We start from the raw sequence: 18,306 nt of genomic DNA on the forward strand, positions 1-18,306 counted from the left end.
GCATAGTACAACAACTGAAGCTAATGAAGAAAATTTATGACTTAATATGATATAACGTTTCTACAAATTTTCACTTTGAGGAATAACGATCACTTAAAACTTCCTTGCATAAGGTTTCTGAATTGTTCGCGTACAATTCTATTAAATGTAAATAGGTGTGCTGTTTGAATATTTTATTTCTGTAAACAATACAGAAGGTTTATAGTCAAACATATCATACTACTTACATTAGTTTAATGTTGGAAAATAACCAAATTAGGATCAAATTTACTTTGAGCTTAACAGAAACATAGAGTTGACTTGAGAAACGGAAAACTGTAAAACAAATAACGAAAAGCTTCAAATCTATTCAGATATCGTGTTGTCAGTACAAAATACAAGTATAAAGATTAAAAAACAATTTCAGAAATACAATGGCCAATACAAACTTTCACATGCATCGTTCAGAGACATCACTGGATGGTAGAACATGTCGAGCGACGGCGAAATTTACTTGCACAATATATTTACGTCTTAATTATGCTCAAATTTAAAAATTCCGCCGGGTAGCCTTTTCTTTCCTATATACATCCCTTGCAGTTACAATAAGTACCAGAGTTGAAGACAGATCGTTTAAATCGATTGCAATTTTTTGTGCAGTATTGTAAATGTGTGGCATTGTACCCATATGTATGTATATAATTTTTTGAGTCATCTAATGAGTGAAGCATGGCTGTGTGGTTCAAGAGGTCACTGCATAGCAACGTCTTTTCAGTTTAGAGTTCAAATTATGATACCACTATACAACAAAGCCAAGGACATAACCATTGTTGGTCTTTACAGGCCTCCCCAGGCACCTCTAAAGTACTTTGAAGAGTGCCTTAGCAAAGTACCACTCCGGAAACATACTAGTGATGGATGAGTTTAACCTCCCTCATGTGAACTGGCCCACAAATACTCCGAAGTTAGGCAAGTGCTCTACATCAGATAGGGCAGCAGCAGAACTGCTCTTTAATCTGATGGATGAGTATTTCCTGACTCAGCTAGTGCTTGAACCACCGAGACATAATAAAACGATCTTGGATCTGGTACTGACCAATCACTCTAGCTACGTTCACAGCATTTCAGTCGAAAAAACTCTCCTCTCAGACCACGACATGGTACTCTGCAATCTTAATTCCCGACATATAAAAACCAAACCAGCCAATCCCACTCCATGGCACCCATTTGACAACATAAACTTCCACAAAGCGGACTGGGGAACAATCAGAAAGGATCTGTCTTCCATCGACTGGTCTTTTACTCTCAATTCCCCTCATATTGAGACCGCGTGGCAGCACTTTGAAAACATTGTCACCTATACATGCTCTAAACACGCTCCCAAGAAATCTACTAACACAAACAGAAACCGGCTCCCTAAAAAGAAAAAAAACACTCATCAGGCGCATCAAAAGACTCAACAAAAAAATCAACCAATTAAAATATTCCCACACACAACATCCACATTCAACAACAATGAAAAGACTAGAGCTGGAAAAACTTCATCTGCAGACTAACATGAAAACCTCCATTGAAAATCAAAGAGCTGTGGAGGAACAATGGGTAATCAAAAGCATCAAACAGAACCCAAAAGTGTTCTATTCTTATGCAAATAAGCATAGAACCACTGTCTCACCCATTGGGCCATTGATTGATGATAACGGCATTCCCCAACATGATGCTAAAGAAATGGCAGAAATACTGCAGAAACGATACTGCTCTGTCTTCAGTGTTCCCACTGATACTGACGTGAGGGAAACGAACGAAGTTGACTCCCAACACAAAATTGCAGACATAACCTTCACTGCCACCGACATCGTAGCAGCAATAAATGAGGTCAAACATTACTCTGCTGTAGGCCCTGATAGATTTCCCGCTAGTCTCCTGAAGGAATGTAGATATCAACTTGCAGTCCCTCTGACCAACCTCTGGAGAAACTCGTTAGACGCAGGTTATATACCGAAACAGTTTCTATCCCAGTCGGCCATCCCGGTTTTCAAACAGGGAAACAGATCCTTCGCAGTCAACTATCGCCCAATCTCACTCACCTCCCACATCATTAAAGTGTTTGAAAGAGTGTTAAGATCAAGGATAGCTGACTTCCTGGAGACCCACAAACTCCTAAATTCAAATCAGCATGGCTTTCGCGGTGGCAGGGACTGTCTAACACAGCTCTTACACCACATTGAAGATGTACTCAAAGCCTTGGGAACAGGTTCGAACTCTGACGTCATATATCTTGACTTCAGTAAAGCGTTCGACAGGGTAGACCATCAAAATCTACTCTCGAAATTGGCAAATGTTGGAATCCGTGGAAAAGTTCTACACTGGATTAAGTATTTCCTGGCGAATAGAACACAACATGTTGTAGTTGATGAAGTCCACTCACACCCAGCAAAAGTCACCAGCGGTGTTCCCCAGGGAACTGTTTTGGGTCCGCTACTCTTCATAATTTACGTAAACGACCTTACCAGTGTCGTACATCACTGCAAAGTGAAAATATTCGCTGATGACACTAAGCTCCAGCAAATAGTCAATGAAGAAGCAGACCGAACTCAACTCCAGTCTGATCCATATGCTGTGAGTCAATGGGCAGACAGAAACAAAATGCAACTGAATGAGGGAAAATTTGATCTGATGCACTTTGGAAGAAATTCCTCACTAAAACAACCGTACTCTCTTCCTTCAGGGGAACCGCTCACAGCCTCTAACAATATCAGAAACCTGGGTGTAATTGTTGATGACGATCTCAGTTGGAGTGCACACATCAACAAGAAGGTTGATATAGCTCGTAGGATGAGTTCCTGGATCTTAAGAACTTTCCGGTCCAGAGAACAAGGTGTCATCATACAACTTTTTTCCTCCTTTGTACGGCCACACCTTGAATACTGCTGCCCACTGTGGTCTCCTCACACAAGACAAAACATCTCCAGAATTGAGTCACCCCAGAGGGCTCTCACTAAACAAATTGAAGGCATGGCTGGTCTCGATTATTGGGATCGCCTTAAAGCCTTGAAACTTTACCTCCTCCAGCGTCGCCGTGAGCGGTACATCATTTGTACGATGTGGAAAATATACCGCCAACTTTGCCCAAACGACCTAAACATTAGCTTCAAGGTCCATCCAAGACTTGGACCACGGGCTATACGTCCCCTGCCAAATTCAAGATCACAACATACATGTACACTGCAACATAATTTCTTTTCCTCAACAGGCCCTGCCCTATTTAACATTGTCCCGAGGGAGATCAAAGAGGAAAAGGATCCCATCAACTTTAAACAGAGTCTGGATAGATTCCTTCAAAGAATACCAGATAAGCCACCCATATTTGGATACAACTCACCCAACAAGAACTCACTACTTGAACAAAACTTGACTTAAACAGGATTCGAATAATCCTATCAGGTGGTGCTATTAAGTTAGACATGGCCTTGACCAATCTCTGGTCGAAACATATCTAAGTTTATCTAAGTTTTACCATAAGTAAAATTTTGTCTTAGCTCCGGAGCAACAAAACCGTCAAGTAGATATTGGTAGAGTGTAACTGTTTGAAATCTAATTGTGAGTTATGAGATTGTTCTTACGTTGTAAAGGTAATGTGTTTTCCGGTGTAGAAGCACTGTTCGGCATATGGTTACCGTTAATTGTCTTATGAACTTCCTGTAGTCTCATGCTAAGGTAGAAGGATTATTAACCCCTCAAGTTTAAGAATAAATTTCTTTTTTCTACACACACACCAGGTTTAGGAGGTTCCTCTCATTAAACCATGTACAAAAATGAATTCAATTTATTCATAATTGTAAAGCATTTACAGATATGTTTTATGCACCTACTTCAATGCATTACTGTTGTCCTGTGTTATCTTTATGTGCATGCCCACCGTCGATGCACATCGCAAAGAGACGCAAATAAAATCCAGACAACTGGAAGAGGAATGAAATTTGCTTTTCAAGCAATGATCAGTATGATATTTATTCTGCATCATATTACAAACACTGTCAGTGTTTAGATTTCAGTTCGTTAGCTTGTAATCATCCTATATGGGGTATGTAACTAACTATGCATATTTCATTAATATTGAGTTAGAGATTAGTAAAACATACATAACCATATGATTAATTCGAACATTACTTGCTTGATTGATGTTGATATTGTAAGATGTGGTGGTAGAGTTCGTGGCTGTGATTGTTACTACGTTAATATCGACCTGAGCCAAATTAAGATTATGCAGCCCACTGTACAACAGGTACTGTGATGTAAAACCACTTGTGATATTTTCAATAATTTTACTTTTAATCTCTAGTAGACTATGACTTAGTCTGTCACTGGTGTCGGTTTTGTATTGCAAATATATTATGTATATCGAACAGGCCTATTTATCAAAGAATTACGGATATGATGACTAATTATTTGGTAAGACAGAATATTTAAGAGTAGAAAGTGTTCATATATATGCAAATACTTCAGTGAAATTTAGAGGAGAAATTTCAGCAATCAATTATTTCAAGCACTGTCTCACTTTTGCACGAATAAGTTACTGTTGCATAAAACCAAATTTTTTCACGATTATATTAGTCTGCAGAGTATATCAAGAGGTTTTAGCTAATACTGTAGTATACCACAATATATCTACCGGTTGTTAGTTATTATTGTACGGAGAGAACTAAACAGCTTGTTTGTCTAAACAATATATTCTTTGCGATCGAGTACCCTCACTTGCACTCAAGGAAGGCGCTGGTTATAAAATGTCACTAAAAGCTTAAATATATCAAATAGATCAATTTGCTTGTATATATATATATCACGTGATCACGTGACCGACCAGACCATCAGATGTTGTTACATATCGCTGGTCACAATGCGTTCGCATTGTTTTAGCCTTCGAATGACGCCACCCCGCTGGCTAAGCTAGCAGGCCAACAGAAGAAAGAGTGGGAGAATGAGTGGTGAAAGAGTACAGCAGGGATCACCACCCCCTGCCGGAGCCTTGTGGAGCTTTTAGGTGTTTTCTCTCAATAAACACTCACAACGCCCGGTCTGGGAATCGAAACCGCGATCCTACGACCGCAAGTCCGCTGCCCTAGCCACTAGGCCATTGCACCTCCACATAATGACAATGTCGATTAATAAATTACTAGCGTATTAACAGAAATAGAGTTGTTCATTGTAAGATAAAGTTAGAACGATATGTTTCCTGTACTGTTCAAACATTTCTCTCTATTTCTCTTTCACGCTCTCTCTCTCTCTCTATCTCTCTCCCTGTCGCTTCTTCTCTCTTCTTTGCCTTTATTCTTAATTCTCATAAGAACTCTTGACGGTTTTGATGAAGTTTGGCCTTGCAATATAAGGGTAAACAACCAAATTACAATAAGAATTCACGCAACAAATTAGCTGCTACCCAATATGAAATTACTGATGAATCATGTATATAATAACAATCCTATTTAAATATTAAATTTATAATAACTGATGGAATTCATGTCGTTTACAATGGTAAAATTTATAACCATAGCTATTGACCATTGAATGAATAAATGCTTGAGAAGGAAATGCACATATATAACCATTATGTTTAATGCATCCATCGAGTAAGATTAAGATTCGTGTAAGGAACAATAGATTTGTCATTAGTAACTTCATTTCCTGAACTGCTCCTCAACTTTGTATAAATGTTTTAACGTACTCTTGATCATGTCAACCTCCATATTAAATTCAATTGTACTTATCTTTCTATACTACTGATATATTTGTGATATGATTAACCGTGAACCTGGGTGTGGGTGGGATGGGGATCGTCATTTACGTGTGCCTTGTTTTCACCTTTTTCTTTATTTCCAGCTGCTTTCCATCCATTGTTCACGTCCTCTTCTTCGACGCTGGTAATGAGCTTTGTCTGTGGTACCGTTTCCATCAACTTTTCGGGCTTCTCCTCAGCCTCCATAGGCAGTGGAGTATCAGCTACTTCTCGCTTTCTTGCCTTTCCTCAGCCTTCATAGGTGGTGGAGAACAATCCGCTCTAATGTGGTCTTTCAGGCTACATTTATAGCACTGCAGAATCCTCCCTTCCACTCTAACCTCCAGTGTCACGTCTCCAAGCGTAATGGTCCCCGCCAGTCTTTCAATGTCCAGGCTCTGCTCTTGCCAGTTTCCGTAGGGTGTTCTGGTGGTCCGCAGAACCTCTACCTTTTCCTCCATGCCTAGCAGTATGGTAGCCACCAGCTAGGCTACATTCATTTCTGAGGTTATGTCTTCTACCCTAACCCTGGAAGCACGTCTCCCAAAGTATACTAGTAGAAGCACCACTTCGTCAGTCTTTAATGGTGTAGCTGAGTGCAGTATGACGGTAGCTATCTCACGGAACTGCACCTCCACCGTTCCGTTCCATACTTTCTTCCTCTGGCATGGTACGAAATCCCCTGCCAGACTGGTCTCAACGCATTTTCAACTTGGGCTACTGACATTACTACTATTTTTCTCGTTGCCACCGCATATATCCTGTGTACATTCTTCCTCATGTTTTTATCTTTCAACACTTCTTGGTGGTGGGTAGCACCTTTACATCGTTCCTTCTTAAGGTTGTTTAATTACAGTGTTTTATTGATATATATTTCAATATGGCTTACTTCGCATTTACGTGGGCATATGTGTGCGTAAGCATGTATGTCTATGTATTCATGTATATCTATTTCTGCGTATACATTTGTATGAGTATTCATGTGTGCATATATATATATATATATTTCAAAACCATTTATTAAAGGTGTTACCTAAATGCATTACCTTTTCAAGTGTTTAATTACTAGACTGACTTCGCTCGTACGTAGATTAAAACTTTCATGATAACCAGAAAAAAATTTAAGCTTGAAGTAGCACATGTCGCTCACAAAGGATTTAAAACAAAAACAATATATATATATATATATATATATATATATATATATATAGAAGGATGTTTCTTTAAACTATCATTTAATATTTGAAACATATTTAAACAGTGAGTGTTTCAAAAGAAAAATCATTCTCTGTTTTCCAAATGATTATCGCAAACGAGTATCTTTGTCTCTGTTACCCTGGTTATATGAACAAAACAAAACGTAAACAAAATAATTATAGAGTTTAAATTTATTTATTTGTTTCACACTATAAGAAAAGAATTTTCTGACACCAGTCCATCGGTGACGAGAAAACAGAAATATTCAAAAAGTTGTTTAAGGAGAAGATGAGATATTAAGTTTACATAATTTAATTACGTATTTGCTTTTTGTTATTCTTTTACCTCCGAGTTTTTGCATGAGAGACTTTACTGAAAGCGTATGGCTTTTTCTCCAGTCACATTTCTAAAGATGTTTTTAATTATTCATGTCACTCTTCTGTCCTTCTAAGTACCAACGACTTAATTGTAAAATTTCCTGTCTATTACTTATTCACAGTACTTACCAAAGTATTAGACACCCTTTTTCTTCGTACCGTTTATTCATGCGCATTATCCTGCAGCCTCTTACGAAGCGAAACTCTCCTAAAAGGTAACCTCTTCAATTGAAGATGAACCCGATATATCCTTAAAATGTTACTAGAACGAAGAAAGATATTTTATCTAATCCAAACGTAAGGACTAATAATGAAATATTGGTAATATTAGAAATTAAGATTTAAACAATATAGATCGAGTAATGCTAGTTGATGATGTTCAGTAGATTGTGATACCTTCGTGAACCTTAAAAATCTAATTTTATAAAAGCTATTATAAATTATATTTGCATGTAATTTTGTAACATTACTTTTGAAAATGTTTGGTTTTTCTTATATGTATATGGTATTCAGTATTTTCTTGCCTTCTTTCTAACTGTTATCTGTCGTTTTGACTACATCTCACCTCTGCAGATGGTTTCTGTTCTACAGATAAATGTGCAATATATTCATGAAATGAATAAAAACATGAACGAAAAAAACGACGTGTTAAAACGTCACGTTTAATGGTGTTTTTCTAAGAATCTACTTCAATACATTGTTGCTATGAATGCATATCCTGCTATTATCAACATTGCCTTTCATCTCACTAGGGTCTAAAAGGTAAATGCCAACAATATTATATTATTGTGTTTGATGCAATCTGTAACAGTTCTTCATTTGCATAAATGAGATTGTGCCTGGTCAAAATAAATCTATTTCCGCATATAAAAGATATGATTTTATATCTATGAATGTCAATATTTTGTAAAATAGATATTTTGTCATCTGTCTTATTGCATAATAGATAACAAAAAAATGTTTAACCTCGCTCTGAAACGACGTTTGTGTTATAATTCCTAAAAGTATATACACATCTAAGACCAACCTATCAAGTTTTAGCATTCTGGATGTTATTTACCTTCTTTACAATTAAAACTACGTATTCTTTTTCATCGAAGCTATGTATATAATAGCCAATATTCAAAATAAATTATTTAATGATACTCTTTACTCACTTTTACTCTTTTACTTGTTTGAGTAATTTGACTGCGGCCATGCTGGAGCACCGCCTTTAGTCGAATCAAATCGACGCCAGGACTTATTCTTTGTAAGCCTAGTACTTATTCTATCGGTCTCTTTTGCCGAACGGCTAAGTTACGGAGACCTAAACACACCAGCATCGGTTGTCAAGCGATGTTGGGGGTAAACACAGATACACAACATATGTACACACATACATATATATGCATATATACGACGGGCTTCTTTCAGTTTCCGTCTACCAAATCCACTCACAAGGCTTTGGTCGGCCCGAGGTTATAGTTGAAGACACTTGCCCAAGGTGCCACGAAGAGGGACTGGGCCCGGAAGCATGTGGTTTGTAAGCAAGTTACTTACCACACAGCCACTCCTGCGCATTGATGCAAATTTTGTAATCAAAATATAGGCAATATTACTTAAACAACTATATTACACACAGACACACATATATGTTTTCATATATTTATATATAATTGATAATTCCTCAAGGAAGTAACAGCAACTATAGCTAGTCCATATAACCTTTAAGAATCACAAGTTCCGATTATAAGGCATAACAATTGTAGTTTTCCTTTCATCCGGATTTCAAATAAAGAACAATATGTCAAAATTTACAAAAGAATAAGCATTACCTAATTATATTAGTAAATGAGAGCAAAGCAATGCACTCTGTAATATATGTACTCCATATGCACTTAGCTTTGTGGTATCAAAAACCTATATATAATTAGAATATGTTACTCTACTGATATCTCTGATGACTGGTGTATCGCATTGCATATTGCTGCAAGAAGTCATTTACATCCACAATAGACGACTTATCATAATTTAGAAAGTGAAGAAACGTCTTCTCACTCGCTTGGACATTTATATAGCTACGCGAGTTATTGGTGATATTTCTTGTAAGAAATATCACCAATAACTCGCTTAGCTATATTATGTAGGCAGGAAAAGTGATACAATAAACAGTTTTCCACCACTTTCGTTTACTCCGGTCCACCTAGACACTGACTGTATCTTCCCTGAAGCTCCAATTCTCTTTTTGAAACTCGATGAAACCCATGTAACATTCAGATCAAAAGCTTATTTGTACATATTAACATCCAACATTGGACTTGCGCGTATTTCGATACTAGGACAATCATTTATCATTCTTCAAACAACATAGCTCTCCATAAAATAAATGCATTTAGTCTACTTCCCGAACATTTTGATTAGAGTTCTCTCGACATACTGCCTTATATGCTGTCACCATAATGCTTTGTGTAAATTGAATGTACAGTAGCTGTCTCACTGCGATCAGTTTTTTTTTTATAGCTAGTGTTTTATTGTAATAACGTACCAAAATTTGAAATCTATAGATCCTTCTTTAAGTCTCCTAAAACTTTGCCGTTTCAGAGTTCGACATGCCATATTGCAAAGGTGTCACAGCAACTTGGAAGAAAAGAAACTTTGTTACATTTTCTATAATTAAACCAAAAATTATATTATTGTTCATTGTCACTCCGTGGAACTTCGTGCAGTTATCAGGCTCATGCTCTTTCGTTCGGCCCTTCTTCAGATTTGTGTTTATATACCTATCAACATCATACACTGTATAGTTCTATTCAGATGCTAGCCTAATAATACATTCACTGATTGGCTGTACTCCCATATCTCGCACTAACTGTTTTTCTTGAAAGCCTTCCTCATCAAGATTTTCACCTTACAAATTACCTGCAAGCCTTCTTCAACCCTTCTCTTCATACCAAATATTCTGTTCACTACTTTGATATTTTGTCCGACATTAAATGAATATATGAATCTCCTCTTACGAAAACCGACAGTCAACAAGCTAATTCTGATTTATTAATGAAGTTATAGACACACTATTACAAATAAATAAATGCAGGATGGTTGTTATGAGTGTTAGGATAATAAATTTACTTTGTGGATACTGAGGTGAAGGTTTACAGAAACCTATGATATTGGTTAGTTACAAAAGCCAGCACTTGAAATGTAATAATTTATTTCTTCGTGTTCTCTAGTGTCTTTTTCGTTTACTAATAAATAGAACTAGAATTCTTCATTGTTTTTTTCAAATTTTTTTTTTCGAAATACATAGCAAATGTTACAAAGGAATATCGACAAGCGTTATAATATGCTCAGAAATACTATGCCAATTTACTATTCCATTTATTGTATGTAAAGATATAATACGATTATATGAAACGGTCTTGCGTTTCGTTGTTCTTCACGTCGCAGTGATAATCAGATAGAAAATACACAACCTGAAAACTTTCAGGTTCATTATGCATGGAAATATATACACTGCAGGTTACCGTTTAATCCGAGCAAGTGCAAGAAAATCAACTTACCTAAATTAACCCTGTAGGCAAATTTTACGATTTAATTGGAACCTCGATTAAGGTCTATTAATTAATAAATAAATATATATATATATATATATATACACATAATGAAAATACCACTGAAGGTGGTAAAATTGCTGTTTCTAGGAAGTAAACACTGAACCTGCCAAACACAGTGGTCATTGACAACACTATTAATGATTATTTTCTTTAGCGGCAAGTCCGACACAATATAAATGTGAAATGAGTCTAATTATCAATAATTTTTATAATTATTCTTATTGTAAATATTGGTGTAATACATTAACCTTTTGAACCTTAGTCTCTTTCCATGTACAACAAATCATACAGACATTCAGATTCTGGTACATTATTATTGCTATTGGATGAACTAATGTCATGAACTATTGCTCTATAAAATTACTCAATTATTATCTCGATCATTTCTATGTGTGTACTAGTTTCTGATAGAAATTGCCGAAAACATGGCAATTCTAAACGTCTATGCTTCTTACAAACAATTCCATCTCTGCATCTCAGGAATCGTTCAGCAGACTCTCTTTGTTTTCATTATATCAAAAATGGTAAGGACAGGTAAAAGTATGTTACAAAAGTATTTAACATATTCATAAAATAATAATGTGTATATACAGATTAACATAACACCACATATATTCAAGTTAACTTCCTCACTTACAAAGTCTCCCGCTTGTCAAACAAGATTTGGTGTATGTTCGTTATCAATAATACCACGAGGAAAGCCGTATAACTTTTTACATGGTAATTTTTTAAAGGTGTTTAAAGATCATTCATTCATAAAGAATCGTTGTCAATACCTCACAACAACACGTGCTTTGACCCTTCATATGTTTGCAGTTACTATTACTGCTTCCATGGTTTGGGGATTCGATTAAGACTGGTTACTGGCAATAACATTTCAATTCAGTACACCTCCATTTCTTTTAACAGCACGGCCGTGTGGTTAGTAGTTTGCTTACCGACCACATGGTTCCGGGTTCAGTCCCACTGCGTGACACCTTGGGCAATTGTTTTCTACTACAGCCTCGGGCCGACCAAAGGCTTCTGAGTGGTTTTGTTAGACGGAAACTGAAAAACGCCCGTCGTATATATATATATATATATATATATATATGTGTGTGTGTGTATATATATATATATGTGTGTGTGTGCGCATGTGTGTGTGTGAGTGTGTGTGTGTGTTTTTGTGTGTCTGTGTATGTTGATGTGTTTACGTCCCCGCAACTTAGCGGTTCGGCAAAATAGACCGATAGAATAAGCACTAGGCTTACAAAGAATAAGTCCTGGGTTCGACTAAAGGCGTTGCTCCAGCATGGTCGCAGTCAAATGACTGAAACAAGTAAAAGAATAAATCAGCCCAAATTAAACATACTAACTGACCTATCTGATATTTGTATCAAAGATAATGTTTGCAATTAATTGAGCCAGACCATTGGTTCATGCAATTATAAATAATTTGTTGCATCTATAGACATTCAAATATTCAGTTTTCGTATATTGCCATGTGTCTGTACTGAAATATATCAATTATATCGTATAAGAGACAGTAGAGATGCCTTACATTTACTTTGAGATCTGAGGTAATCCTGAAAACAGATGTGATAACATTTTACATTCTTTGAAGCAAACCTGTAGAAAAAGATGCCAAACAGCTATAGTATCATAGTATCCTGAAATCATATACACTATTGATGATCCATGTTGCTTCAAAGTAAGCTATTAAATACCGCATTGCATCAATACACATCTTTTGAAGGATAAATAACTGGAGATACTTCGAAATTAACTGTGATAGACAACCGCTTAATTTAAGTGGGATGTTTATGCCATTTATATCTCATATTCATCACTACGGAAGCTAGAATTCATATCTGGTCCTATTGATCGTTGCTATTCACGTGATGATTAAGGGGCTTTAACTTTTAGCTTAATTGAAGAACGATAAAGCTTACAGCAGAATAAATGCTAAGTGCTATGTTTATTGAGCTGAAACTTCAAATAATATCACATGCGTCGTTGGATGTCACCACTAAAGAATTCGTTATTGTGCAGTATGTCAAAGACTAGTGATCCAGTCATTACCTGTAATAGATTCAATATTACATACAAAACTCTTATTAATTATCCAATACCCGTACGCTTTAAGTCAATAAACCATCTATTTTTGAAGTGCTGATTGACAACTTGATAAACTGGAAAACTGAGAGATTATTCCTGTTGTCCACAATGGCTCACACATGACATGATACAAGTAATGAATTCTTTTGTGGATAACCCAACAGTCTATGAAACGTGCATAGTTCATATTCTTTAAATGTTGCAGTTGTAAATAAGATATTTTCAAGATAGTAAAGAAGCCATATACAGAAGCCGTTACTAAACATTGGACTACAATTCATAGTGAATAGATGTAACAGAAGTTAAATGACAGGATAGAGAATTTTCAAAAATGCGTTATGTATATTTATTTCTATCTATCGATACATACATACATACATACATACATACATACATACATACATACATACATACATATTTACACACACATATTATAAACATATTAGGAAACGTTTTCTAAGTTTTTGTTGATTGCGAAATTTCATTCTCCTTATATCGGTGGGTTTCTTATTTGATTTTAACTTTGATGTTAGTTTGCTCAATCACTCCGTTGGCAACACACATATATATTTACATACATATATAGATACGTGGTCATTTTTCTGTATATCTATTCTTATATGTTTCTAGATGTGTTTTTAAAATCATGATAACACGTGAGATCTTGAAATATTTAGAATATCCTCTTCATTCATTTATTTTGAATTACAGAAAGAGAAATGACGCAGAAAAATTTCCAAAGACGATCAAGGTGGTGGAGAGAAAGTTGAGAGATCTAAATGAGATACGCAGATACATCTTTAAAAAAAACTTATATGTTGTAACTGTTCTCAACAATAACACCTACAACAATCAGTGCTACACTTTTAGAAAACTTGACACCAATAAAATACCGGTCAAAAATGTTTAATCGGCGAACATTATATATTTGTTGCCCATTTCATTTGGCTTTAGTTTTAACGCTATAGAGTATCTAAGAGGAAGAGGTTATGAATTACTGTGCTTATACAGAAGAAAAACAAATAATGACACTCGTAGTACCTGAAATCAGTTGTTTAATATTAGTTCACAGTGGTAGTTGGTATTCCTTTTGATCATTTGAGAAAACTAAACTACGTCTGTGTATTTGTTTTAGAAGATTAGTGAAGCCGACTCTCAGAGGCGCATTGTGTCCTTAAGCACGTTGCTCCAGTCCATTCAGTTGACAAAAATGAGCTGTACCTGTAATTCAAAGGGCCGGACTTGTCACATTCTGTGTTATGCTGAAAACTCCGTTAAGTGTACACGTGTTTGTGGATTGCTCAACCACTAGCACATTAATTTCATGAGCAGGTTGTTTCTTTGATCGAATCAACTGGTGCCCTCGTCGTCGTAACGGAAGCAGTGCAAGTTTGCAAGATTCCTGATGTGAAAGCGTGCATAATAGATCATCGCAACAGAACAACTCTTCTTCGTAAAACTGCATGTCTCCCAATAACGAATGCTAAATTGTTCTAAAGAAAATGCATGAAATCTTTCTACAAAAACTTTGGGACAATGGATGTTTTCTGTTTTACTTCTTAAAATACAAGTAAACTAATCTCTTGTTTATAAACGTGTATTTCTCTGCACATTTCCTTGATTATTCGAGTGTACCCCTTTGAAAATGAAAGACATTGGATACGTTGAATCCATCAACTGATATGAAAACTGTAAGACACCAGCATAGCTCCAATTGTGAAAAAAGGAGAATGTATCCACATACTTTCAAACCCAAAGCGCCTTCGGTATATAGAACACAACGGAATATATACCACAAGTAGTATTCATAAGATATAGAAACAAATTGCAGCTCTTATTGCATTTCAGAATCCCTGAAGCAAAGATATCTGTTTCTGCGTGTATGTGCGTGTTTGTATGTGTGTGTGCGCGCGCGTGTGTGTGAGTCTGTGCATGCCTGTATCTATGTGTTTCTATGTGTGCTTGTGTGTGCGCGTGTGTGCCTGCTTGTATCTGTGTGAGCATGATATTGAAGAAGAAGAAAAAAGAAGAAGAAGAAGGAGAAGAAGTAGAAGAAGAAGAAGAAGAAGTAGAAGAGAAGAAGAGGAGAAGAAGAAGAAGAAGAAGAAAAAGAAGAGAAGAAGAAGAAAAGAAGAAGAGAAGAAGAAGAAGAGAAGAAGAAGAAGAAGAAGAAGAAGAAAAGAAGAAGAAGAAGAAGAAGAAGAGAAGAAGAAGAAGCAAGAAGAAGAAGAAGAAGAAGAAGAAGAAGAAGAAGAAGAAGAAGAAAAAGACAAACACTGAAAAACAATACCTCCGCCTTAGAAAAGGCGGAGGTAATAATAATAATAATAATAATAATAATAATAATAATCATAATGATGATGATGATGATGATTATTATAATAATAATAATAATAATAATAATAATAATGATGATGATGATAATAATAATAATAAGAAGAAGAAGAAGAAGAAGAAGAAGAAGAAGAAGAAGAAGAAGAAGAGGAAGAAGAAGAAGAAGAAAAGAAGAAGAAGAAGAAGAAGAAGAAGAAGAAGAAGAAGAAGAAGAAGAAGAAGAATCTGGAGGTAGAGTGCTGTATTATGTACCAGTATTTCAGCGTGTTACCCTGGAGTAGCTCGTTATTTTGCTGCTTCGCTAAAAGAGAAAACATTTCAGATGGAACTTTCATACAAAAATCTATGGTGAATTCAGCAAACATTGATGCTGTAGGACACGATTTGGTAATTTTATAACAATTTACCAAAAAGTATTTTTGCAGTGGCACATGTTTAGTATCTTTACTTTAGGAAAACAGAAATTAATATGGAATACTTTCATGCATGTTTGTTTGACGTACATGCATTGATATATTAAAATATTAAACTGGACATATGGCGCATGACTAAACAACTTGTAGTTAAACTTGATATACGATCTAGTGATGTGATAAATATTGAGTTCAAAGTAAATCCTTTCTCAATGTTTCTTTCTAGAGAAAATCTGACGATATTTTCTAGGGATCACATACTGCTTCAAAGAAATTTTCTACAGCGGGATTTAGTGGCCCACAAAATAGGTTCTCCCGGTTTTATTGAAGTAAATGGTTATATCTTCCAAATGCTTATAACTAAACTTCTAACAGTGTATACTCGAGAACTCATGTGGATATTCAAACATGTTTACAAGGTTGAATACAAGCATTAGATTTATTGCCGTAATTTTACGCTGCATTAAAATAAACGAACAAGAAAATATGTGTGCGTGTATGTGCGGGCGATCATGTGCACGAGTGTACGAGAGACTTTGATCCTGTAGGCGTAGATGCATCTGATACTAAGTATGAGTAATTATCTATCATAATTTTGCATTTCCTGTGTATCAGGCAAGTGAAGATACTCCGCCGAACTTCATTTCACCTCTACGATGCCTCAAGGAGCTAAATACATCCATCAGCAAAGCAATGAAATTAAATAAAAGTCATAGAAAGAGAGGAATAAACCAGCAATACTTGAGCGAAATCGTCAAGGAAATGTACATAAATACTTAAGAAAATGAAGAAATGAAATTAAATCGAAAAATAAATAATTTTCATGGATGTCAGACGTATACATGATATGCATAATAAATTTGCAGTCGGGTGCAATTTTTGTTGCCATAGAATAAATGAAATCAGCATATTATATTAATATTAGTGCAGTCACCCATCATTTAATCATGAGAAGCGTAGGCAGAAAGATACGTAAACCTCTCTCTTTGATGGCGCTTCTTATCCGAGTGCCTAACAATTTAACAACAGTGAACTAAAGCTGAATGATTTCAAACAATATATGCTATTTACAAAGAACAACAGCAAATGCCGAAACATCATTATCATTCACTTCTTTACTCAAAAGCCCGTCGCCAATAATCTTTCCGCTCTGGTACAAAAGCATCATCAAAGCGTCATCAAATACAGACGCTATGCATTACCATACATTGACGCTGTAGTTCGTTCCATACGATCAACGTAACTTTACTGCTTCGCACGTAACTCCGCAATGGAAATATTTGCAACCATCACCAAACGCACTTTGCGCATCATAAACGTTCGCTTTTTGGACTGCAATTCCATTAACTCTGTAACAAAAGTTCTCTACGGATATTATCTTCCCAAACTCGATGGGAAGGTAATAGTCAACACAGATATCTTCACCTGAGAATAATGAAATTTATGTACCAATGTAAATGTAGCTACTTTTAAAATGGTAATAAACATCAGTGAGAGAAGATGTATTGTCCCAACGATGGCCAGCGAAAGGACTATATGCATTTCAGCACTTTTTGGCCTTTTAAATGGCTATAATCGCAGCGGAATAGATGTCCGAATGAGAATTTGTGCTTTTGCTATAGAAAACAGTGAGAAAACTCTCCACAGGTATTACGAATATCTACTCTGCCTATAAAAAGTGAATATAGCTTAAGTATTATACATATATGGCTTTCTAAAATTATTTCTACTTAAATTGTGTATACCGGAATCTATTCAACCGGGCGACTATTAGCAATATCAGTAAATAATTTTATGACTGTTTCCTATATCAGAGGTGACAAAGTTATATCCGAACATGTGGATACGTGCGAGTAAGAGCCATTGAAAAAGTTTGAAGAGTTCGAAATGCATCTCGCATTCTTGCTGCCTAGTGTTGCATTGCATTTTCAGCTACTTGCGATATTTTTTGAAGTGCATGCTCATAGGGAATGTTATCTCCGAATAAATACTGTAGTAACTAGATATCAACAGTGCATATATATTAGATACGATGCATACATTCCGAGACATACACGCACACACACATACACGCACACACAAACACTCACACATATATAGATATGGATATGGATGTGTATGAAAACCATAACAAGTTAAATTTCAAATCATATTTTGGAATTATTATTTCATTTATTTGCATGCATCAGTCTTGGAGAGATTTCTTTTGTCCCTTCGATGTTAGGATAAATTTTCATTAAACTGGTTTGCAATAACTTTGGCAGAAGTATTTTATTCTGAGTCAAAATACAGAATCAGATATGTTTGTTATGAAATTTTTATTATATACTCCTTTTCTCCATACTGCGCAATTACAGGATTAAAACAAAATATGACAAGAAACAATATTCAAATATTCCATTATACGCACACACGCGCACTCACACACACATTTATATGTATATATGATTGCGTGTGTGCTTGTGGATATATTTCTATTGTATTGATCTGCATACGGTGTCATTCTGTTAGTAAATACGACAGTTTTAGTAGCTAGTATTTAA

Source organism: Octopus sinensis, linkage group LG4, assembly GCF_006345805.1.
Source record: "Octopus sinensis linkage group LG4, ASM634580v1, whole genome shotgun sequence".
In the NCBI taxonomy this organism is placed as follows: domain Eukaryota; kingdom Metazoa; phylum Mollusca; class Cephalopoda; order Octopoda; family Octopodidae; genus Octopus; species Octopus sinensis.